Below are 25,051 nucleotides of genomic sequence, written 5' to 3' on the forward strand. Positions count from 1 at the left end.
AATCTGGTCTCCCCTTCACCCTCCTTTTCTTTGGGAGCCACTCTTTCTGTTCTACTAGGCAAATGCCTGTTCATTCATTTTTCAGGTGTCACCTGGAGGCCACATTTCCAAGGAGATCTTGCCCATTCTCAAGATAAAGTTAGGTTGCTGGTGTGTGTAACTATGGCACCCTGTACTTGGCCAATACACATTACCTTTGCAATTGGTTATTTGTTCAATGTTTGTCTTCCCTTCTCTACTGTAAGCGAAGGTGGAGAAAGAGGGAGAATGGGATCAAATATAACTTTTTCACTGCTGTATACCCACTTTTTTGATCCATGCCTGGTACATAATAGGTGCTCTGTAACATTGAATTGAATGAACTAATGCATGATAAGATTATCATCTAGAAAAGTAATAACAGAAAGCTGATTTCCTCTAGTAAAATAAGGCATTAATTAGAAAGCAGTTTTGTGGCACCACTGTTAGTGGTTGATATTGGAGAATATGTTGGAAATTGCTTGGGCTACTCATTTTTCATCATTTTGTGGACATTAGTAAGTTTTTCCATTCCATCAGAAAAACACAGTCTGGAAATATCTTCGTAGGGTTTCTTGAAATAAAAGTTTGTTGAAGGAAAGTCACCTAAATAATTTTGATTAGGAATTAATATTGAGTATCCAGGCAATTAGAGAAGGTGCTTAGGTATTTTTTTTCCCTTTTCCAACTATGTACTCACATGATTTGGGGTTCTTAGTGCTGTCATGGAAAGTAGGAGGAGAATGGCATTGTTTATATAGATCTCACCTTGGTCTTAAGCCATAAGACAGAGTCAAAAATGCCTATCCTAGTGACTGACCCTACCTTCTTCTAATTCTTCCTATTGAGGAACTTAATTTATAGATGTAGCCCAAAGCTGACTACTTTTTCTTTAAACCTTTTATTTCATATTTATTTTTAGTTTAAAATTTGATGATATTGCTTATTTGAATTGTGTTTTTATGTCTAAAAATAAATGCAATATATAGTTCTACTTATAGCATAGAATACTGGTTTTGAATTTACAGAAGTGTTAAAGGTTTCCTTTTAAAATAAAAGTACTTAAGCAAAGAAAGTGAATAAGAAAAATGCTAAATATAAGTGTAGACTGATAAAACAAGATTTTGAAGTTTATATATAAATGATTAATATTTTAGAAATATTGGAATACTATAAAGTACTATATAATAGGGCTAGGAATATAGTGTTATAAAATAGTTTAATGAGATGCTTCTCTTGGCTTATAAAAAGTATAGATGGGCATTTTCTGACTCAAGAGTACATATACACCATTGAAGTGATACATCTTCAAGATATTTTGTTTCATGTTATAGGCACAGTGTCTGTTCCAACTGTAAGATATGAAATCTCAGAGCCTGGGAAGTAATAGGTATCTACTCTTCCCCTAACAAAGCAGACAATGACATATAGAGATTACCCCATGCCCCATCTGCTTTACTATTCTTATAGTTCAAATTATTATGTTAACAGTGTCAGAGTCCATTTTAGATCATAAAGCACTTATAACCCATCCAGTACTGAAGAGTTGATGATAACCCACATTCTTTGGTAAGATGTTATAGTGAAGAGTCAGGTTCTAGTCTTCACTGAAATTTTAACTCCGCCATTTATTAGCTCTGTATCCTGGGCCATAGGACTTAATTTTATAGTGTGAATTTCTTGATCTATCAATGAGGGACAAGGACTAGTTATTATGAGATTCAGCTAGATATGTATAGAAAGCATATACAATCTTGGTTTTTATTACTATTAGAAATTGTTATGGGTTGAACCATGTCCCACCAAAAAGATATGTTGACATCCTAACCCCCAATATATTGGAATATGATTTGTTTGGAAATAGTGTCACTGTAGATAAATGAAGTCATTCTAGGTTAGGATGGACCCTTAATTAATATGACTGGTGACCTTATAAGAAGGAAGGTGTGGAAACAGGCACACACAGATAACGCCATGTGACAACAGAGACAGAGATTGGGGCAACTTCTATTAGGTTAGGCAGGGATTGCTAGCTACCACCAGAAGCTGGAAGAAGCAAGAAAGGATTCTACCTAGAGTCTCCAAGGGAGGATGGCCCTACTGATCCTTTGATTTTGGACTTCTAGTTTCCAGGACTGTGAGAGAATAAGCTACTGTTATTTTTAGCCATGCAGTTTGTAGTACTTTGTTATGACAGTCCCAGGAAACTAATACAGTAATGCAAAAACTATAGATTTTACAAAACAGAAATTACACACATATGGATTCTTCCCCTCTTTTCTCTGCTAAAGTCCACCTTTTGAAAACCTCCTTGGTCCTTAATGTACCTCTTGAACTAGTTTTATTTTTCTCCCATATCCTTTCTTGGTTTAGGATAGTATGTTAAGAAAAAAAAAAAACCCACACATTGGCTTGGAAATGTGGTTTAAAAAAAAAAGCAATCACTGAAACAAAGAGACCACACAAACAACAAATAGGACAGAAACAAGAAGCGGCCACGTGAGAGGTAAAAGTGATGTTTGCTAAGCCGGAAGGTATGAGAAAAGACTAGATGAGTGAATGGCGTGAAGATAAATAGAAGCTGGATGTGCAAACTATTACTTAGACGAGTACCCAAATGGAACCTTTCCTTGTCCAATTCCAGCAACCCTGTGTTTCAGAAGGGAATTTTTATATCATAATTTCTACATGCTGAGTATAGTATAGAAGCGTAATTGCTTCTCATTTGTTTTTCAAGATAAGTTCCTAAATTTTGCTCACTTGTTCCCTTTGAAAACATTTAGGTTAGTTTTTGCAAAGCAAATCTTCACCCTTTCATAAGTGAACATGGGAGGATAGAAAGGTACTTTCTTGTCTGTCTCCCCAGGAAAAGTACATCTGAACAAGGTATAGTCTTCTCACAAAGGGAAAAGACCAAGTGGGCCCCTCGAGCAAATGAGTTGGCTTGACTGTCTTGCTTCCCCAAGTCCTGTAATGTCCCTTCTTCTTCCAGAATTCCCCAGTGTAGACTGAGGGTTGGATTCCTTTGGTATATCCTTGGACCACTGGAGGATTTAATATTGAAATGATGAGCTCTAGAGATACACTCTCAAGATAAATAAAATATGTGTGTTTAAGCTTTATTATTCTGGTCATGTTGATATTCATTCCAATCGAGTTGTGATTTACTGAAAGCTATTGGTGTGGTTTCCTCCTTTACTTTGGATTTCTTTACTCTCCCTGCCCTTCCCAATGGCCTTTATTTTTCAAGTAACATGGAAGAGGTGGGGAGAGCATTTGGAGAGAAAGAAGAGGCAGGCCCTGCAAACAAACTAAGCAAATCTGGTACTCTGTTATAATTAAAGCAAGCAGCCTTATGTTTTGGGTCGTGGAAAAATATACTTCAGTCCTTAAAATATAAATATTTTTAAGGGCATTGCCTGTTATTGCTTATGATTATAATAAAAATCATCCTCGTGGTACAGTAACAGATCTTGCCCAAGACTGATTATTGTCCTTGACATCCCCTGAAGTCTTCTTAAAAACTCAAATATGAAGGCAGATCTAAGAATTAAAAAAAATAGAATATATCCTGAAGTTGACATCTTAACATACAGATAAACACGTTCTATACAAGTTTGCCTTAATTTCTTATCGACAACTTTACATTCACTTAAGAAACACTTCCATGTCACTTCCTGTGTATCAGGCATTATTTTAAGGGCTTTACAAATACTTCCTTATTTAATCTTTCTAACATTTCTGTGAAGTAGGCATTATTATGCCTAATTCGTTATTATTATTACCATTAATACTATTATTACCATTAATTAACACTATTTTAACATGAAGAAACTGAGGAACGGAAAGATTAAGTAACGTGCCCAAGGTCACATAGCCAAGGATGGCATTTGAACCCAGACAATCCGGTTTCATGGTCTATGCTCCACTGTACTACGTCTCCCATTTTTGTCCATTAAACTTTTTATTTGTGCTTTTTTATTTTCCAGTAGAAGAAATCCCATGGCAAATTTGAAATGCAAAAATCCATTTTGTTAAGTGAATTTTTATCCATCAAATTTATCTTGTATGAAAACTTCTTTTTCATAAACTGTTTTCCTTAAAATAAGATCTATATATAATTGCAAATGTCTTTGTAATAAATATAAAATATAAACATATGGAATCTTTCCCTTTGAGGAAAAAAGGATTTTGGTAATCGTGTGTAACAGACTCCTTTGTACCATAAAAATTCATAGTCTTCTATCTGACGTTTGTGTTAGAAAATTCTAAAATTTCTTTTGCATTTCCATGCTTCATTTGAATCAAGCAATATGTGATAAAATGTGCTGGCTCTTGGTCTGGCCATTTCTTTAAGAAAGGCAACCTTATCCACAGTTATTTTTTCCCTGCCCCTCCCAGATTATTTTCCAGTGAAGTAAGGGAGTAATCATGGAAGATCGCCATATGGTAACAGTGAGCCATGTCAAACACACCCACCACTGGTAAGTAAGCCACCAATGACTAGATGACTTTCCATTTATGACCTGATAAGGACAAGTACTATCGTAGGTACAGATAGTGCATGTTGTAACATACAAATTGAGACATTGCGTTTGAATGCAAGGCAATTCTGACTAGTTTGTAGTGCAAAATCCGAATAGTTACCCTTGCAACCAGATGATAAAAAGATGAAACACACTCGGTCATATCTGTATATGAAAAACTTTGAGGAATTTTAAGAAATCATCAGATTTTCCCTACAGTTTCCAGGTATTTTTTTTCATTTTTTTAAATGTTTATTTATTTTTGAGAGAGAGGGGGACACAGAGAGTGAGTGGGGGAGGCAGGGGAAGAGCAGATAGAGAGGGAGACACAGAATCTGAAGCAGGCTCCAGGCTCTGGGCTGTCAGCACAGAGCCTGACATGGGGCTCGAACCCACGAACCGCGAGATCATGACCTGAGTCAAAGTCGGACGCTTAACCGACTGAGCCACCCAGGCGCCCCTCCAGGTATTTTCTTTTCTATGGAACACACACAGATGCTTTTCTGTTGCTCTTGGACAAATAGCGTATGTAATGAGAATGTGTCTGCTCCTTTTGTTTCGTTCACATGATATTTTAATGATTGGAAATTTAGTCAGAATTGCTAAGGATTTGTTTGTTGCTGAAAATACGCAGGAATAAAAGGGAGAGGTGTCCTACACAGAGCTAGAACAGTTGGTATTTTTCATCCAGTACCAAAATTTTAAAAAGTATCACCTACCCTCCATGTCCTCCCTTGTACCTCAAATAAACGGCAGCCAACAACCACAAACTCTTATCTCCACTCCCAGAGGACTGTGGGAGTTTGATGACTCAGGTCATCTCAAAGAGAACACTGCATCCTAGAGAACAAGCTGTTTCTTTTAGTTGGAACTACACAGTAGCAAACAATAATACATAATAATAGCAAAGGTAATGCCATGAACATATGACCTCACTCTCATTGTGATTTTCCTTCAGGGCTTTCTGGGAGGGTCCTGAGAGCAGATTTCCTGGGTAGCTGTGCAGATTCTCTAGAAAAGCCCATGTCTTTTACCCTCTCTTTTCATGAATGGATCAACACTGGGAAGGGAACAATTGAATTGAGTGTATCATTTCCAACAATCACAAAGCTTTCACTACAGATTTCAAAGGAATATTCCAACCACAACAGGCACTGAAATGTGAGTACTGAGAAAAAATCCATTGGATTTTTGAAAGGGCAGTTTCAGTTCTGTAAAAAGCTGCAACTTTATCAGCTTATAAAGCAAGCCAGTTCTCTAGTGATTTTAGCCCATGACATGTTACTTCTCACTTTTGCAGTTACCTACTTGGAGCCTGGTTGCTCTGGTTTCAGTAGTAGGTTTGTGTTGAGTTGGTTGATTGAGTTGGTTGGTTAAATTGATTGAGGTATGAGCAAGGACAACTTTCAACTGCTGAAAAGATAACAGCCATTGCCAAGAACAGATAAATCTCTTTCCTTTTCTGAGGAGATCAGTTATTGGGTCAATTGTGGCTGAGAAGTGGGAGATGATCATTCCTGATGAGCCCAGGGAACCCTAGCAATATCAGGACCTCTTAGATAGTCTAGGCCTTTCCACTCCAGGGCCTCCAGTATAATGTGCAAAGTGAGAATGTCTACATTTCTGGAGTAGTCCACAGTCAGGGTTTTATAGTTGATCTCAATCTGCTCAAATGCAGGGTTACTCTGAGGCCTTACCCAGGAAACAGATAAAGATACTTTATATGACAGTGATCACCCTTTTATCTGGGAGATCAGGCACAGTCACCTTTATTAGCCAAGGGGCCCCATTTCACAGAACATGACGGTGTGAATTGGTCTGGGTCTTGTCGATTCATTTTCTGAGGAAGCAGACATTGAGATGGAGGTTAGCTTGTAGGAGTTTGTAGAAAATGCTTTTGTGATTAGCACCCAGAGGAAGAAAGGTAAGGAAGCAGGATTGAGAAGAAGGAGAAGTTGGGGGATTGTAATGCAGTCTCAGTGTAGGCTCCAGCCAATTCTATGAGGGACTGGAAGGATGGGAGGACCTTTCAGATTTTGTCACATTTGGATGAGGGGTCAGGCATTTATATACCCCACCCATCAATCAGTTGGTTGATGTGGACTGACCTTGGATGGGGTGTAAGCTTGAGGTGTAAGGATGTGTCCTCAACAGACACCATATACATAGGGATTGAGACTTGAGAACTGTCTACCAGAAGCACTCCTGGTATCTGGGGAGTAAGTCCTTCGTTTTTAAGGGGGAGTTTAAGTGGAATATTACATGTCTACCACATGAAGATGTGTCTCGAAGGTTATTTCCATACATGGTCCTCCCAGCAACATATTCAGAAGAAATCTCTGAGATGATAGACATACTCTATATCTGCACTAATCAAGTAGCCTTAGCCACAAATGATTATTAAGCACCTAAAACGTGGTGATAGTAATATTGAGAAACTAAACTTTTTTAGAAAATTTATTTATTTTTAAGAGAGTGCAAGCAGGGGAGGGCCCAAGAGGGGGACAGAGGATCTGAAGTGGGCTCTGTGCTGACAGGCTGACAGCAGCAAGCCCAATGTAGGGCTTGAATTCATGAACTGCGAGATCATGATCTGAGCCAAAGTCCTACAGTCAGCCGATTGAGCCACCCAGGTGCCCTGAGAAACTAAACTTTTAATTTTATTTAATTTCAAGTAATTTAATTTTTAAATTGATATATAATTCACATATCATAAAATTCACCCTTGTAAGTGTATAATTAAATGACTTTTAATTATATTCACAAAGTTGTGCAACCATAATGACCCTGTAATTCTAGAACATTTTCAGCACCCCAAAAAGAAACCCCATACTCATTAGCACTCAGTCCCCATTCCTGCCTCTCTCCAGCTCCTGGCAAACATTAATTTATTTTCTGTCTCTATGTATTTGAGTGACCTTATAGAACAAATTAGCTGGCTTTCTCTCTTCTTTTATTTTCTGAAGCATCTACGAAGGACTGGTTTTAATTTTTCTTTAAATGTTTGATAGAATTCATCAGTGAAGACATCTGCTGCTGGGCTTTTCTTTGTGGGAAAGTTTTCAATTACTGATCCAATCTCTTTACTTCTTTATAGGTCTATTTATGTTTAGTTCCTGAGTCAGTTCCACTAGTGTGTATTTTTCTAGTAATTTGTCTATGTTTTCTAGATTATCTCATTTGGTGGTATTGAGTTGTTCATATTATCTTCTTAAGATTATTTTTATTTTTGTAAGGTTGATAGTAACATCCCCTCTTTCATTCCTGATTTTAGTAATTAGATCTATGCTCTTTTTTCCTTGACCTGTCCTGCAAAAAGTTTGTCAGTTTTGTTGATCTTTTCAAATAATCAAGAAATGGTTTTATATATTTTCTCTATTGTTTTCCTAGTCTCTATTTTATTTATTTCCTCTCTAGTCTTTATCATTTTCTTTTTTTTTTTCCTTGTCTAACTTTAGTTTGTTCTTCTTTTCCTAGTTTCCTAAGGGAGAAGGGTAGGTTGCTGATTTGAGATCCCTCTTCTTTTTAATATAGGCATTTACAGTGATACATTTACCTCCATGCATTGCTTTAAATATATGCCATAAATTTGATGTTTTGTTTTCATTATCTCAAAATATATTTGTTATTTGTTTATAATTTCTTATTTGATTCATCCCTTATTTAAAAGTTTGTTGGGCGCCTGGGTGGCTCAGTCCGTTAGGCATCCAACTTTGGCTCAGGTCATGATCTCACTGTTCATGGGTTCGAGCCCTGTGTCAGGCTGTGTGCCGACAGCTCAGAGCCTGGAGCCTGCTACGGATTCTGTGTCTCCCTCTCTACTTTGCCCCTCCCCTGCTTGTGCTCTCACTCTCTCTCTCAAAAATAACCTTAAAACAACAACAACAACAACAACAACAACAACAACAGTTTGTTATTTTCCACATGTTTGTGTATTTCCCAAGTTTTGTTCTGTTGTTGATTCCTAATTTCATTCTGCTGTTGCCTGACAATATAATTTGTGTGATTTCTATCTTTTTAAACTTATTGAGACTTGTTTTATGGTTGAACATGTTGTCTATGCTGGAGAATGTTCCATGTACATTTGAGAAGAATGTTTATTCTGCATTCATTGGGTGGAGTGTTCTATAGATATCTCTTAGTTAATTTATATTATTTTTCAAGTTTTCTGTTTCCTTGATGATCTCCTGTCTAGGTTACTGAAGTCTCAAAACATTATTGCTGAATTGTCTGTTTCTTCCTTCAATTCTGTGATATATCTCAAGTTATTTGTGTCCTTGAATCTAAATTGTGTCTCCTATAAACAGCATATAGTTAGATCATTAAGAAAAAAAAATCATTTTTGCCAGTCTCTGCCTTTTGATTTGAGTATTTAATCCATTTACATTTAATGTAATTACTGGTAAAGTATAAGTATAATTTATGTCTGCCATTTTGCTATTTTTTCTATGTACATTATAAATTGTTTGCTTATTCCTTTATCATTGGCTTCTCTTGTGTTAAATGTATATTTTCTAGTGTACCATTTTGATTCCCTTGGCTTTTTCTTTTTAAAATTTAAAATATTTTATGGTTGCCTTGGAAATTAGACTTAATATCTGAATTTATAACAATTTAGGTTGGATTAATATCTACTTAATTTCCAATAGTATACAAAAACTTTGTTCCTAGATAGCTCTGTTCCCTCCCTGCTCCATTGTGCTATAGTTGCCTTATGAATTACATTTTTATATTATGTGCCTATCCACATGGATTTATAATTATTGCTCTATGCAATTGTTTTTTAAATCAGATAGGAGAAAAATAGAGTCTTTTCCAGTCTTTTGTTTTTTCACATGGATGTGAGTTCCTGCATATAAGCCATATTTCCTGTTTCTTTACATGTCTTATAATTTTTTGTTGTAATTTGAACGTTTTATATAATGTGGTAACTCTGGAAATCAGATTTAAACCCACTGCAGGATTTGTTGTTGTTGCCTTTTGTTTGTTTAGTGGTTTTCCTGAATGAATTCTGTAAGTCTGCATTATTTGTCACTGTGACCACTAAAGTGTCTGCTTGATTACATTAGTAGTCAGCTAATGTTTGTACAGAGATTCCTTAAATGCCTGGAACCAATAAGTCTCCCAGGCTTTATTGAGAGACTCTGTGTGGGTGTTGGAGCATGCCTTCTAACATTTGGGCAGACAGTTTATAACTGTGCTTTAGCCTGTATTTCCTGCTTGCACAGAGCTTCAGGGTCAGCAAAAGGTGAGAATTTAGGGCTTTCTCAAGTCTTTTCTGGGCATGTGCACAGCCTTACTCATGTATATACAGCCTAGATTCCCAGAAATATATTAGAGCTTTACAAAGCATACTATGGATATATTACTTTTCAGCTTTTCCTTAATTTTTTCTCAACTCAATTTTTTTTTTTTTTGCCCCAATTGTTAGTGTTGCATTAGACAGGTGTGATATTAAACAATTGCCACTGATTGTTTTCAACAGATGACTCCTGTTTTCACTGATCAAACTGTAAGGTCAAATAAAGGCAGGGCCTACAAATGGAGCTTGCAGGTATTTTGGGTGAGCTTCAAATCTGTTCTCCTTCCAGTGGATGTTAGGCTGCTGTTTTCAAAACTAGTATGATTATAAGGCTGTTTTGTTTTGTTTTGTTTTGTTTTGTTTTTAAGGTTACTGTGGAGCTGAGAGAGAGGGATTGCAATTAGGTCAGTTAAAATTCTACAAAGCTAGTTATTCTTACCAAGAGCTAGTATTTTCTTTTTATCAATGTGCCTCAGATTATTGCAAACCTTTGGTTAATTTCCAAAGTTCTAAATATGGTAACATTGACCATTTTTTTCAGTATTCTTGTTGCTTTTATGGAGGATTCGATTTTCAGAAGTCCTATTCTATTTTTGTTGGTGTCAGTCCAAGAGAGTGCTAGGTATTGTGCTGTTCGGCTCAGATTTAGCCTTTGAAGAAGACTTGACCTCCACAGAGTTGATGTGAGTAATGAAGACTCAAATAGAGAGGTGTAGTAAGCCTTGAATGATATTCAAGTTGAAGTTACATTAATTTCATCATTATAGAGTGCCTCATTCTTCTTTTCAAAGAATTCCCTTAGCAGGATATAGAGGGACAAATGAGTTCTAGGTAAGAGTTGATGTATACAATAACAGAAGTCTTCAGTTTTGGCTCATAAAATAAACATCCTTGCTAATAGATGTGCATAGTTTGGGCATTTGTCTGGACTTTCTCATACTTGGGACACCAGGATGGATTTCTAAATTTTATTTCCAGTTTTTACTTATTTTGAGAGAGAGGGAGAGAAAGAATCTGAAGTAGGCTCTGAGCTCTCAGCACAGAGCCTGATGTGGGTTTTGAACCCACGAATCATGAGATCATGACCCAAGCAGAAATCAAGAGTCGGAATGCAAAAAAAAAAAAGAGTCAGAATGCTTAACTGACTGAGCCACCAGGATGCCCCAAGGATTTCTAAATCTTGATCTAAATCACCTCTTTATTAATAAACTACTTATTTGGGTTTCCTGGGTGGGTAGAATGGAGATCTGTGGAGTGTGCAGACAATACTATTGGCAAATGCTGTATTGGCAAATGCTGTACTATTGGCAAAAGAAGTATAGGGTGGCATTTCCCAGACAACAAAGGCATTATGGGTAGAGAGCCAGTAGAGGACCTGTGAACAATGCTTAATGATGGACAGCTCCTTTGTGTACTTTGATTTGGATGTTTTGTTTTTGTTTTTTTCTTCCTGGGTACCCAGGACCACGATTACTCACTTAGCACTGTGTTTGGATTGGATAGCCATCTGTCATTGGGCTTTCAAGGCCTGGTTTACAAAGTTGCCTTAGTTTATTATGATTTGATATAGAAACAAATGCTAACTACTACCAATTTCACATGGATGCATAATGATTCTTGGTAGCTGAGTATGGGGTACTCTGGGGGACAATGCATGGTGAAGTTAGTCAGTTCCTCTTATACTACTGGGCCATGGCTGTTTCTGGACTGGGTATGATGCTCTAGACCTGATACCCGTCTACTAAATGACTGCTTCTTCATGATTAGGTGCTGCTAAGGATGAAGAATGAGCTCTGGGAGCCCCAGCAGTAGGTGAACCAGAGAAGTTGACTACATATGTTTCTTTCTCATACTTAATCTCCAGCCAGGCGCTGAGAATAAGTACCAAACCTTGCTTCATAGAAAATTTAAGAGGAAGGGGGAAGGTTTGGTATATAGGGTTTTAGGATGGGATGGAATTTATTACATGAGGTATAACATAACGTTCTTTATAATAATTAGGACAATAGACCAACCTCACAGAAAAATCCTCTTTCCTTGTTAGGATATTACTGTGAACTACAAGCAATTTGTTCCTGTGTAGAGCTGCAATATTAACAAGAAGCTGGGTGGTCTGATGAGTTTTCCTTCATCTCTCAGGGCAATGGAGTATGAAGAAATGGGAAGGTAAGAATATTTGGAAGATGGGAGCAGCTAGCTCTGTTGCCTGGGCTCTGAGGACTGTGAGCCTTACTTATGGCATTGTGTTTACATCCCACAGCATTGGTTGTATGGCCAGTGGGTAAAGGGCTTTCAGACCTAAGGCCTCAAGTATGATTCCCTGTTTTGGTTGAGGCCTGGCCAGCAGTGGCACTATGGGCCAGAGCCTATCAAAAAATTAATTAATTAAACAAAACAAAACAGCTCTCACCAGATCTGTGGCTGATGCTAGAAGTGAGACTGTGTGGAGACAGGAAATTTAGTTGGAAGTTGAAGCTGAGAAGCTCAAGCAGAGTATACATTGGAGTTTCTAATATTAGTTGCAGGGCCAGAATAAGGGAGCTGAATATGAAAGCAGGAACATAAGGTAGAACCTCTATCTGTATTTGGAATGGTCAGTGTTTACTGAGTATGCCTACAGTGGTGGGGTAGGTTCTAGGCACCAGGGGATTGTTCTAGTAGCTTACTTAATTCTTGCTACAACTTTAGGACATACGGACAACTGTTCCCATCTTTTTATAGATGGGGATACTGAGGAAGGGCTAGTAAATGGTAAAACCAGGATACTAACTCTGGAACTCTGGGTCCATGGCTTGAGCTCTTGACCACTATTCTATTGCCTCTCCTGACACACTTTGCCTATGGTATTCACGTGCACACTTCAGGGCTACAGTGAGTGGACTCAGTAAGGGCTGGAGTGGGCTAGCAGCACGTGCAAACAACGACGTGCAGAAATAGACCTTCTGGAATGGGATTAGGCAGGTTGACGCAACCTGATACTGGAAGAAATAGGATCTCATGGTCCTAGAAAGGATGAGATCCAAGGTGAAAGGTTTAACTGAGGCAAGGAGAAGGGACAAGACACTTACTGAGTAGCAACGGAAATAGGTGTTGTTGACTCTTACGGACCCAAGTGATGTTCATATCTTTCATTTCTGTCGCTAATGTATCAATCATTTCCATTTATCAAGTTGTTCTTGGTCAAGTCTGGAGTCAGCCATTTTAGGTGTCATTCTGGTACGACCTCACTGAGATTTAGTTTTTTTCCACCTGTAAAATGGAATGAGAATTGAATCAAAGAATTCATTTGTAGGGCTTGGCACTGAGCTCAGCACACCCGAAGTCCTGGATTGATGTCTGTTTGCTCTCTTGAGACATCCCTCTGCCCTCTCTTCACCCTACCTACCTGCGTAGTATAGATATCCGATGCATATTTGGTGATTGCCTAAGTGATGTCTAGTCTTTTAGATACATGTGCGGAGTGCTGTAGGTCTCAACTAAGGAAACTGAGCAAATCAGTATATTCACAAGCCTCCCTTCATCACCTTCCATTCTGGAACTGGTGCCTCCGAAGCACGGTCCAGCTCTGTGTTGACAGACGCACAGTCCGCACAAGCTTCAGCTGCAGTGTCAGCACTAGACACCCAAGATGACAATTAGGAGGAAGAACAAACAACTCCAGGAGAAAGGTGTCCTTAAAAGTGGTGAGCAGCAGAGTAAACAAGCAAACGGCTCTAAAGGAATCAATCATTCAATCACCGCCGATAGCCTGCACTGTCCAGGGGGATATTATCTGTTGGATGCAGCTGTGGAAAGGTGATCTCAAGTCCTGCGTTGGATTCCCAGGCCTGTCTCAGATCTTTCTCTAGTCTTAAGAAAAATCAGTTCACCTCCTTTTGGCTTTTAGTTCCATTAATAACAGCCTATTGCTGTTGAGCACTTACTATGTGCCAGGCATGGTTTGATTTTAGTGATAACCCTAGAAGGTAGGTAATATTAACTATTCTAATTTTACATGTGAGGAAACTGAGTCACAGGGAGATTAAACACCTTGCCCACAGGTGGGATTCAAATCTGGACAGCTTCGTTGTCCATGTGCATCAGCACTAAACTTTGCTGTTTCTCGTGTTCTAGAAGGATGAGTAAAACTGTTCACAAAATTAGAGAAGCAAGTTTATTACTAAATGTTGAGGAATCATGTTTGCATTTCTTACTTTTAAAAGCTGAGCATTATTACAGTTGTAATGTGTCAGATGTAGAATAACTTTCTCAAATGCTTCTAACTGAATGCATGGTCTTGATGCACTTTAGTCTGTTAGATGAAGTGACCTAATATTTCTTTAATGCTATCTTGCAAATTATGAGTCAGGGATTCATTATGACCATACATTGCTCATCTTGAGCTGGCAAGTGCTTATATATTCTCACAAGGCTAGGAGCTAATGGAGCCAGCCCTCCAACTACCCAGGAGAACTCGAAAGCTTCCAGACAAGGTACAACACCAGTGCACACCTGCATGTCATGAGTGAAGTCATTAACTGAGCAGACAAGAACAGCCTGCCATCATGTCTGCTTATTGTCAACGCTGAAGAGGTATTGACAGTGTTGAGACAGGCTGTCACTGGAGGAAACTGAGACCGAATCAACAACCAGTGGAACATCCACCCCAATGGAACCTGTTCCTCGAGGTGCTACGTCAAAACAAAACATATGGAGGGCCTGCACGCACAGGCAATTCTCCACCCTGCCTGCTCCGACACTCTGTGTACAGTAGGTAAAGTATTGCATGGCTACATGGGTGAAGAAATGACAAGTGAACTGAGTTCGAACCCAGAACATAAGTGGGGCCAGGCTCTATTTTTCCAAGGTAGAGTTGAATCTTACTCCTCTCCCACACACAGATCAACTCGGAGCCACTAAAAAGCGGTATCACAGCCTTGCTGGAAGGGCAACCTGTCTCTTTTTATTGAGAACTTAAGACTGCAGCGTTTTGGGGGGAGTCCAAGTCTGACACACTCACAAGAAGATTGCATTAATTATGTAAACATATTGTTATCGAATGGATCCTAAATGAAACACCAACATTCTTAGTAACAAAAGTGACTTGGTGTATTCTGGAATGGTAAATGAAAAATATGAATCCATAGCATCTGAGAATTCAAGTTATGTGGACGAAGTAAGGAAAAATAGGATTCATTTCAAACACTGGACAAAGTGAGATAAGAGGAAACAGAGAGAGAGATAGAGAAAGAGAGGAAGACAGAGAATTTGTGTGTGTGTGTGTGTGTGCGTGTGTGTGTGCGCACGTGCACATGCTCCATCTTTGCCTGAAATTTGTTCCACATTTGCTTGGAGTCCCAATTGCTTAGGGGGATCCATTATAGATGAGCCTGTTCCAGGTCTCATGGAAAATAGTTCCCTCCTCCATTGTTTGGAATTCAGACTCTGCCAGTGGTGGAGGGAAACTTTTAAACACAATTACACTATCAAGATGTACAGTGGGTGAGTCAAAGGCCTGAATCAGGTTGGCCTGAGATGATAGAATCAGAGGTAGGTCATAAATCTCCAGCTGTGTTAGAATGTTTGCCACGATGCAGAATGAGCCAGTGGCCCTGTTTGCGACAATATCCCTGCAGGGGTGATGGATGAGCCAGACTGACATCAGAACAGGTGGGAATATTACAAGGAATATTAACGAGAAGCTTGATGAAAGAGCCCCGGCAATTAAGTCCATGGGAGAGGCTTAATCCAAGTCATAAAAGACATTGTAGACTGTAGCTGTCTTTCCATTTGACCAATTAAAAAGCAGGCCATACTTGGACTGTAACCTCAAAGTATTCCTAATAAGTCCACGACATACTGTATTGTTAGGATGAAAACTTGAGATTTGCTTTTTCTAAATACTTAGGTGATTGGATGACTGTTTTACAAATTCTAGTCAATTGCTGATTGCCTTCACTTAACTATGTATTACCATCATTCATAAAGCTATTATTGATTATAATGCTTCAGAGAACAGGGATTAGTTTGTCGGTATACTCTGTTTGATGTCTAGGGAAGGGTTAGTCAAAGTATGAAGTTAAATGGCACCCGAGGCCATGGTGGATATTATCTTGTAACTCTATCCTGGTTCACCCCTCCCTTCTTCTCCTCACCTTGGCTTCTTCCCCTCCTGTTTTTCCCTCCTCTGCTCCCTTTCCCTCTCTCCTTCCCTCTCTCCCTCTTTTCTATTTTCCGCCTCTTCCCACTTTCCTCAACTTTATTCAGTCTTCTACTCTGTCCCCTTCACTGCTGACCCTTCCTAACATCTGACTGCCCGTTGGGCTCCTGTGGTCATCACTTTGTGTATCTGGTATCATTCAGACCTAAAGTTATGACTGAGCTCTTAATGGTTCTGAATCTCCTCATGGACAGATTCACCAGAAACTTATACTTTCTGCAGTGCTGGTCACCTGAGATGGGGCTAAGGAAGAATGGGAGCAGCCACCTTAAACTATAGCCACCCACAGGGAAATGGTAGAAAAAATATTGGAAGAGTGAACTGCTGAGGTGCTAAAATTAAAAATGTTTAATAGGCACGTGGAGGATATGTCCTAGGGTTGATGATTTTTATCTTGAAATGAGGAATCCATTTCCACCTCCAATTCAGTCCGAAAGCCATTTTCCTTGCCAAAAATAAAAACAACGTAAGCCACCCATCTTATATCTTCTGTAGCTATCAGAACACATTGCACAGGAGCAGAACACAGCCACAACCAACGATGCCAATGAGAGAGAGCTCCAGTTAGAGAAAGAGAGATGTAACAGAATTGAGGCATCGCGCACATAGAAGTATTAATAACTGAGGTCAGGCTTTTAGAATGTGTTTCAGAAGAAGCCAACTCTTTTCATGCTATCGATGAAAAAAATTGTACTTGTGTCAACATTGACAATTGAATGAGCAGAGAATGCAGTGTAAGGTGATATGATGCAATAAGGAATCTGGTAGGTGAAAATGGAATCCCAGCATAGACCAATGCATAACAAAAAGAAAGGAACGCATAGGAGAAACTGGATGAGGCAAAAGAAGAGAAATCCAGGTCCTGATCAGAACAATGGTGATTCTTGGTAGTTGCTGATAATTCCTTAGTGATATGAAATTAGAAATTCATATTCAAACCCCAATCTGGGTCACTTATAGTTTTATGTTTATAATTATGCTCAAGATTAGTTCTAGAGCAGATTTTCTCTAACTTGGCCACATTTGGAAAACGCCCAAGCAGCTCCTGATGCCCAGGTCCCACATCAGAATAGTGAAATCAGAATATCCAGGAGTGAGTGTTACCTACCGTTCAATTAAAAAAAAAATGTTTCTAGGTAGTTCAGTCAAGATTGGGAACCACCACTCCAGAGTAAGGAGTATTTTTTTTTAATGTTGATTTATTTATTTTTGAGAGAGAGACAGAGACAGAGCATGAACAGGGGAGGGGCAGAGAGAGATAGAAACACAGAATCTGAAGCTGGCTCCAGGCTCCAAGCTCCAAGCTGTCAGCCCAGAGCCCGACGCGGGGCTCGAACCCAACAAATGGTGAGATCATGACCTGAGCCGAAGTCAGACGCTTAACTGACTGAGCCACTCAGGTGCCCCCAGAGTAAGGAATATTTTGATTTTATTTCATAGTGTGGGTTCAGAACGGTTCAATAAAACTTTTGTTGTTTTCATAAAGTACTGAGTTGATCAACCCTTTGCAAAGTGGGTTTCATGGGGCACTAGTCCTTTGACATATTGTAGAAAAAGAAAGAGTTCTTTGGTCAAGAAGTCTGTGAAGGCTCTAACCTTGATGACTCACCGTGCTTATTAGCATATTAAAGACTTTGGGAACTCCTGCCATATAGAATTTTATATAATTGAGTACTTCCCAACCTCTCCTCAACCTCCCAGGATGGGCAAAACAGTAAGCCCTACAGCTTGAGGTTGATTGGTTTGGATGGTGATTCAGCTGGGCCTCCAGAGTTTGTCTTCCAGCTCTGCAACTTACTAGTTCTGTGCCTTTAGGCAACTGACTAGTTCTCAGTGAGGGCATTGAATGAACATTTACCAACATTAAATATTGGAAAGCACTGTATGATTTTACCACCTTTCCAATTTCCTGTTACACATGATTCCTTCAGTATCTCACTGACTATTCAATCTCAGCAAGATTAAACAGTACATATTTGCTTCTCATTGAAACAAATACCACTGCTTGGTTTTCATATTGGTTTTTTCTTCTAGGATTCTCAGTCTTATGGTCACTATGTTCTCCAAACCTGCATGTCATCTGTAAATTCTTCTCATTACTTATGGTTCACATTTCATCTGATTACTTCCTTCTTGATGTTGTTCATTATAGTCATTGCATCCTTTACTTTCGATTCCTGGTGCTCCCCTCATAAGATCAGGAGTTTCTTTAAACTTGGCCTATTGGAATGGCCTCTTTTAGGTTTTCTTTTCTCCAAGACATCCAGCTCAGTTGTAGCAGATTAATCTAATAAAATATCCATTTGAAGATATTCTTTGTCTATAGTTCTAGTCTTAAAGGAAAACCTTTATCCTTATGCTGAGAAAATGGCTGCCATAGCTCCAGCTATCATGTTTGAGTTTCCACATATAAAGAAGGAAGGAGAGAAAAAGGGCAAAAGGAGCCCACCATCTGAGTCAATTCCCTTTAAAGAACTTTCTGAGAAGCCCCAAGTACCAGTTGTCCTAGGCCCAGGCTTTATAAGGCTCACTCTGGCCCTTCTCCAGATGTGCCCTCTGCATTAAGAGTTCTCTATCCACTAGGCCAAAGGAAATGCCCACCAGAAGTGTACCCATCCCTTCTAGACAGTGCTGTGAGTGCTCTGGAATTCTAGGCAAAAAGGGTCTGAACCCTCTTCTAGGTCTGTATGCACACAGAATGTGCCACTGGGGTGCATAACCACAGGCCTGGGAGTTGGCAGAGGGGAGACTCTATATGGGAAATGGGTGAGCAAAGCAATAGATGGAGCTTGGATGTGAAGACTGGAAGGTCTACATGCATGGGCTTAAGTCCCCTTGCTATGTGGGCTGGAGCTGAGGGTGGCAAAGGAAAGTTAGCAGGCCATCTGGACTGACTCTCTCCATGGCTTGGAACTTGAAAGAAGCACGTATTCCAGGTCTTCCAGATATGAAGAAGGTACATTGGTCAAGACACCAGTATGAAAGCTATTTTACTTAGCAGTTTTGTAACTCGATTTATAATATTTAAATATTTAGACATCTACTATACGGACCATTTGTGTTTTGTGTGCATCTCAAATGTTAGGAGCAGGCTTGTATATACACATTTCCATTTGCCATTCCTTGACCACCATATTTGCAAGGGAGATTGGGAGACATCGTTCTCTCTCTACGCTGGAAGATGAATAGAATGGATGGATATTGGATTTGGGGTAGACAGCCAGCAGTCTATGCCATGTGTGTTTGTAAGGGATGTTGGAAGGAAAGATGCATTTGCTTCTTCCCAGAAGCATTAACAATTGTATCCCTATCACAATAAATTGCAAATATGAAAACTGAGAGAGTTCATCCATGAAAATGTGGAGCTAATTTTTAGCATACACAGTTTGGCAGCAGGCCTCACATTAACAGCAAGGCGAAGGGAAAGGTAAATAAGTATACAGGATACCTACAGCAGGTGCTGGGTGAGTGGAAATGCAAAGCTGAAGTACCCACGAGAACCCGCAGTGCTGTGCTCCTGGAAGGGCAGCCTGGGACAACCCCAGGGGTGAGCGCTGTGATGTTCTGTCAGCAGCAGCCAGGGGGTCAGGAAAGGAATGCAGGATGATAAAAGGAAATTGAGGATTAAGGAGGAAGCCCAATCTAAAAAGAAGCCTAGATAATTTAATTGAGTAGGTACTTCCATGTTGAGCTGGTAGAAATTACTCATGTCCAAAGTATTTTAAATAAAGCCTATAATAGATCCAAAAGGGAATATTTAATGTGGTTTTGGATACTTAGCATGTAATAAATTTCTTCCTGTCTGTTGATCCCTTGGGTAATGAATGTTAACAAAAACAACCCCAAAAGATATATAATCTGCAAACATTAGTGATTAATGTTTGTGATCTGTGAACACAATGTTAGGATTGACTGAAAAGGACATATTTCTTTACAAGTGAAATGCTTCCAGGGCTTGCGATCTTTAATAGAAACATTCTAAGTAAGAAAGACAATCTCTCTTTGTACTTCTTTGGTGAGGAAAACAGAAATGCAAAGTGTCAATAAAAGCACGGGTATTGGAAAAGCGGAAAAGCTGAGTGTCTAGAGTAAAGATGTGTTTCTTGCATGAATAACTTCCGAACAATCTGCTGAAGGAGTGATTTTGTATCAAGCTGAAACCCCAAACCAGCATCATTTTAATTTGCCAAGCACCTGTGAAGGAATACAGCTGCAAGGCCATGGGAGAACAATAGGAACTGTGACAGTTCATTAATATAAACCAGCAACTAGATTTATTTGGAAAAGTCATTGATATAGAATTACCCTGGAGGATGCAATGACATTCTTGAAGCAGGCCAGCAAGCAGCTAACTAAGATTATAGATGTGTGCACATCATTTGAAACCGAACAGTAATTTGGTAACTATTACGATTTATTGTGTATGTCAAACAGAATAACAAATGTGTAAAGAGCCATGATTGCTTTAGGAAAGTTAGGTTTGTGTTGTATTCAGTTGTTTGGCTTTTTGCATGCCAGGTTATTTTGTTCTGGAAAATCAAGATAATGGTGTTGCCTCTAAAACGATTATTTGCGTGTATATATGCGTAGAAGGAAAATATGAAAGTACACATTCTTGTCTAACAATTCTGAGCCTTAATATAATGCTGATAAGAAACTAAAGAAGTTGTTTATTGCAATCAAGTGTTGGTGGTGACTACAAATATTTTATGTATGATAACTCATAAGCAATCTGGCTTGCATAAAACGAAAGGTATCAACAGATCTGGAAGCAGAGAAATAGATCTGCTCCCCATTCACTTTTATTGCAAACAGTAAAATGTAACTCTAGAAAATGGGAGGAAAGCAAGATTCTTTCATATCCTTAAAGCATCTGGGAAAATCTCGGTGTGTGGCACAAATGCATCAAGCCTGTCCACTGAACTTGTTCCCAGCCATGAGACAAGCAACATTAGCCGAGAGTGTAGGAGCAAATGGAGATAATGCCCCCATACCGCTAACATTTCCTTCCCTTATATGCGAAGGAAAAGCAACAGTCCTCCAGCTAATTTCCTTAGAGTGTTTTCCTAGTCCTTCCACCACCAGTAGTTAGCATCCCAGTACCGTTAGAATTGTTGAAACCTGGCTGACTTGAACTGCTGGTTGTCAAGAATTCGTTTCTGGCGACCACTGTGGACTTGCTGAGTGGGTAGTAGAGAGTAAGGACACTGTAAGAGCAGTGCCAACCACTGGGGCCTGGATTTTTACAAGCCCCCTGTAAAGGTTGTCATGGTACATTGGTGTTGGCAAGGGACACAGAAAACGTAGCGGTTGTGTGTGAATAATCTGCCACTGGGAGGGAAGGAGTTTATAGACCAAGAGCATCTAACTGGTTCCTTCAAATATTATCTTCATTCTTAAGATACTAAAGCTCTTTTTCTTTTTTTAACCTGAAAAAAATAAAAATGATCTCATATCCAGGAAAGATCTGATTTGAAACAGAAAAATCTGGGATTTGGGAGAGGCAATCCATTAAGAGACGATTTAAATGGATGATTCTAAAGGATGGCTCATGCATTAAATTATTTGTGCTGCATGGTTCTTAATTTTAGCATTATTTCATTCCTCTTTCAAATCCTTGGCTTCTAAAAGACTTTTCGAGTATTTGGAGTTGCAAAGAACATTACGTGATGGGAGAACATCCAAGGCTGTTTCTCATTTTGTGAAATTCTCTAATGGCGCTACTTAGAAACAACTTTCCAAACAAATGCCAAATTTTTGTTTTGTTGTTTGTTTGGTTTTCCCATCGTGATTGAAAAGCATTCTGAAAATACAAAGCAATTATAAAATTCTCCAGGTTCCCCTGTAATAGCGCTAACACTTTCAAAACAAAGGCAAGTTACGTAATAAGTGAAAGATGTAGGATTTCCCATAAAGCTATAGCCACCGCATTGACCTGAGTCGTTCAGAACAACTAGACAAGGCGTGGATGTGAATTGTAGCAACCGTCCTCATTTCTGCCAGTTCAGCCCTACACCTTTCACGTGGGGCAAACTCCATGTCTGGTTCATGTGTGACAATGCAAGTCCCAGACAACAAATTTCTGCTTACAGTTGTTGACAAGTGTTAGAAAAAAGAAAACAGAGGTTGGAACCTAGAAGCATAGAGACCAAATTTGATGTATGGACATATTCTATTTGGGTACTGCCTACAAAATGGTAGGCAACATTTAAAATTGGCACTTAATGCATTCAAAGTTGGATTGGCAACGTTTCTTGAAAAATGAGAAGATATAATACCTGATCCATTAGAAGATATAATAATGATCCATTATTGCAACTATTGGGGGGTGGGGAGGAACAGTGGCTCTCTGTTCATCTTTCCAGGTGACTCTCCATGTCTGCTGATTCCGGCTATTCATACATGCTGCTGGGACAGATATCATCAATCTGGTTTATTCTAAGCCTTGTGTCTCCAAAGAGGGCCCAGTGCCCTAAGCCAGACCAGCTACACATTTGCAGGGCCCGGTGCAAAGATGGCACCTATTGTTCAAAACTTATTAAGAATTTCAAGATGATGACAACAGAGAATTAAACCACGTGTGGGGCCCTTCTAATTGTGGGGCCCTCTATGACTGCATGAAGCCAGCCCAGAGCATCAGATTGCTTTGGATCCAGGGGCTAAAGAACTGTGTTGAGTGCTTTTCCTGAAAGATAAGAAGTTCTGAAAGATTTCTGGAAGAACTTATTATCCTAGAAGGAATTGTAGCAGGCAAACCAATTCTTAGCACATTCAAGTAAAAGGGCAGAGATATCTTAAAGCCTTTGTTTATTTGTTTGTAGAAGATTTTAAAAGTTAAGTTTTATTAAAAAGATATTTTTAAACGATAAGAATAGTATCTGTGCACAGTAAAAAATTCAGTAGTATAAAACATAAAACATGAAAAACAAATCTTTCATTCCTTCTCAGAGCTTTAAACTCACATCCGAGTTGCTTCTTATATATCCTATCACAGATCAGTTTTTACATATCCTTCTAGGAGAATTCTACATTTACTCATCTGACATAAATGAAAGAACACACTATATATTTTTTCTATTTTTAAAATATTTTTTAAAATATTTATTTTATTTTTGAGAGAGAGAGAGAGAGAGAGAGACAGAGAGAGAGAGAGAGAGAATCCGAAGCAGGCTGTAGGCTCTAGGCTCCGAACTGTCAGCACAGAGCCTGACGCGGGGCTTGAATTCACCAACCGTGAGATGATGACCTGAGCCGAAGTCAGATGCTTAACTGACTGAGTCACCCAGGCACCCCTGGTTTTATTTCTTGCTAAACACTTGGAAATAAGAACATAGTAAATCATAATACTATTTCAATATAATATGCACATTGTGTGGGTTATAGGAAAAGTTAGAACAGTGCTTTCTTCCAATATCAATTCTATGAATTAAGAAATATCTTTTGTAGAGTTTTGAGATAGCTACAGTCTGATTTATTCAGTAGTGCCCTGTTAATAACAACTAACCTAGTAAGAATTGTTCTATTATTTTGAGGTACGCAGTGTTTTTGATTATTTGGATATCTATTTTACACTGTGTTGAAAACTTGTGACATTTAAAGAAAGGATAACACTCATTAACCTATGTCACCTCCTACCTCCTTGACCTCAGATTATTTTTTATATCATGGCCAATCAAAATTATTTTAGCCACAGAACACTTAACCATTTTTCCCACAGTATGTTCCCTCAAACAAGCATCTGGCATTAGCCTTAAATTACATGAAATAATGTGTGACTTTGCCTTCCATAACTTACAGAAATTTTATAGAAAGAGCCCCTTTCTTGCTGCTAAGAGATTTGGTTTAACATGACATTCGTTTTTTTTAAGTTAAAAAAAATTTTTTTAACGTTTATTTATTTTTGAGAGTCAGAGTGTGAGCAGGGGAGGGGCAGAGAGAGAGGGGGACACAGAATCTGAAGCAGACTCCAGGCTCTGAGCTGTCTGTCAGCACAGAGCCCAACACGGGGCTCGAACTCATGGATTGCAAGATGGTGACTTGAGCCAAAGCTGGACGCTTAACCAACCGAGCCACCCAGGTGCCCCGAGAACACACTATATTTAACACCTGAACTTAAAAAAAAAGTTTTTAAAGTAACTTAGAGAACATTCTGTTATCACTACATGAAACTTATCTTAATCTTTTAAACAACTGCACACTATTCCATTTCATGGATACCTAAATATGCTTAATTAAGTCTGAAAAGATGAACATTTGTTTTCCTTATTTTTGTTTATTCCTTTATTTTGCTGTTATACATAACCACTGTGAAAACACATGTGTTCTCTGCCTAAGATGCTGTCGGCTGAGATGTTTGCACAGTCCTTTTGTCCCATAATTTGGATTCTTGTTCAAATGTCACCTTCTCGGAGCAAACCCTCCCACTGTCATTCTTTTTCCTCTTGATTTCACACCACTTTTCACGATCTGAAATGAAATGAAATATTTGCTTATTTGCTCAGATAAGTTGCATGAGGGCAAGGTTTTGTCTGCTTTATTCACTATTGTACCCCGACTAAGGATGTCCATGCTTTGTCACACGTGGGGACTCAGGAAATATTTGCTTAATAAATGAGTAAAAGCTTTACATACACGTTTTCCCCTTTGGATGGAGTTAGATGTTTTGGTAATGCAAAGCTGAAGGCCCCGTGCATGTCATTTTTTTCCTAGGAAGTGGGAAATTGCTTCACCAGCAGTTGCAACCAATTTCTACTAACATTCCTGTTTCTTCTCACTGCATTCAACATCATTTTTAGAAATACTTCTCTGTCTTCAGCAAGTTTTTTTTTCCCCCCACATTTCGTTAAGTGTGGCCTGTATTTATGGGCAGTGTTAGTATTCTGTTGTATGAAGTTTGGGTGGAGGGGAATAAAAAGAGACAGAAAAGTCTGGTAAAATTATAGGCTTCCTTTGTATAGAATTTTACATGAACTAGTGCACCAATCTGCATATTTAATGTTGTCCCAC

Source organism: Panthera leo, chromosome D3 (assembly GCF_018350215.1).
Source record: "Panthera leo isolate Ple1 chromosome D3, P.leo_Ple1_pat1.1, whole genome shotgun sequence".
Lineage (NCBI taxonomy): Eukaryota > Metazoa > Chordata > Mammalia > Carnivora > Felidae > Panthera > Panthera leo.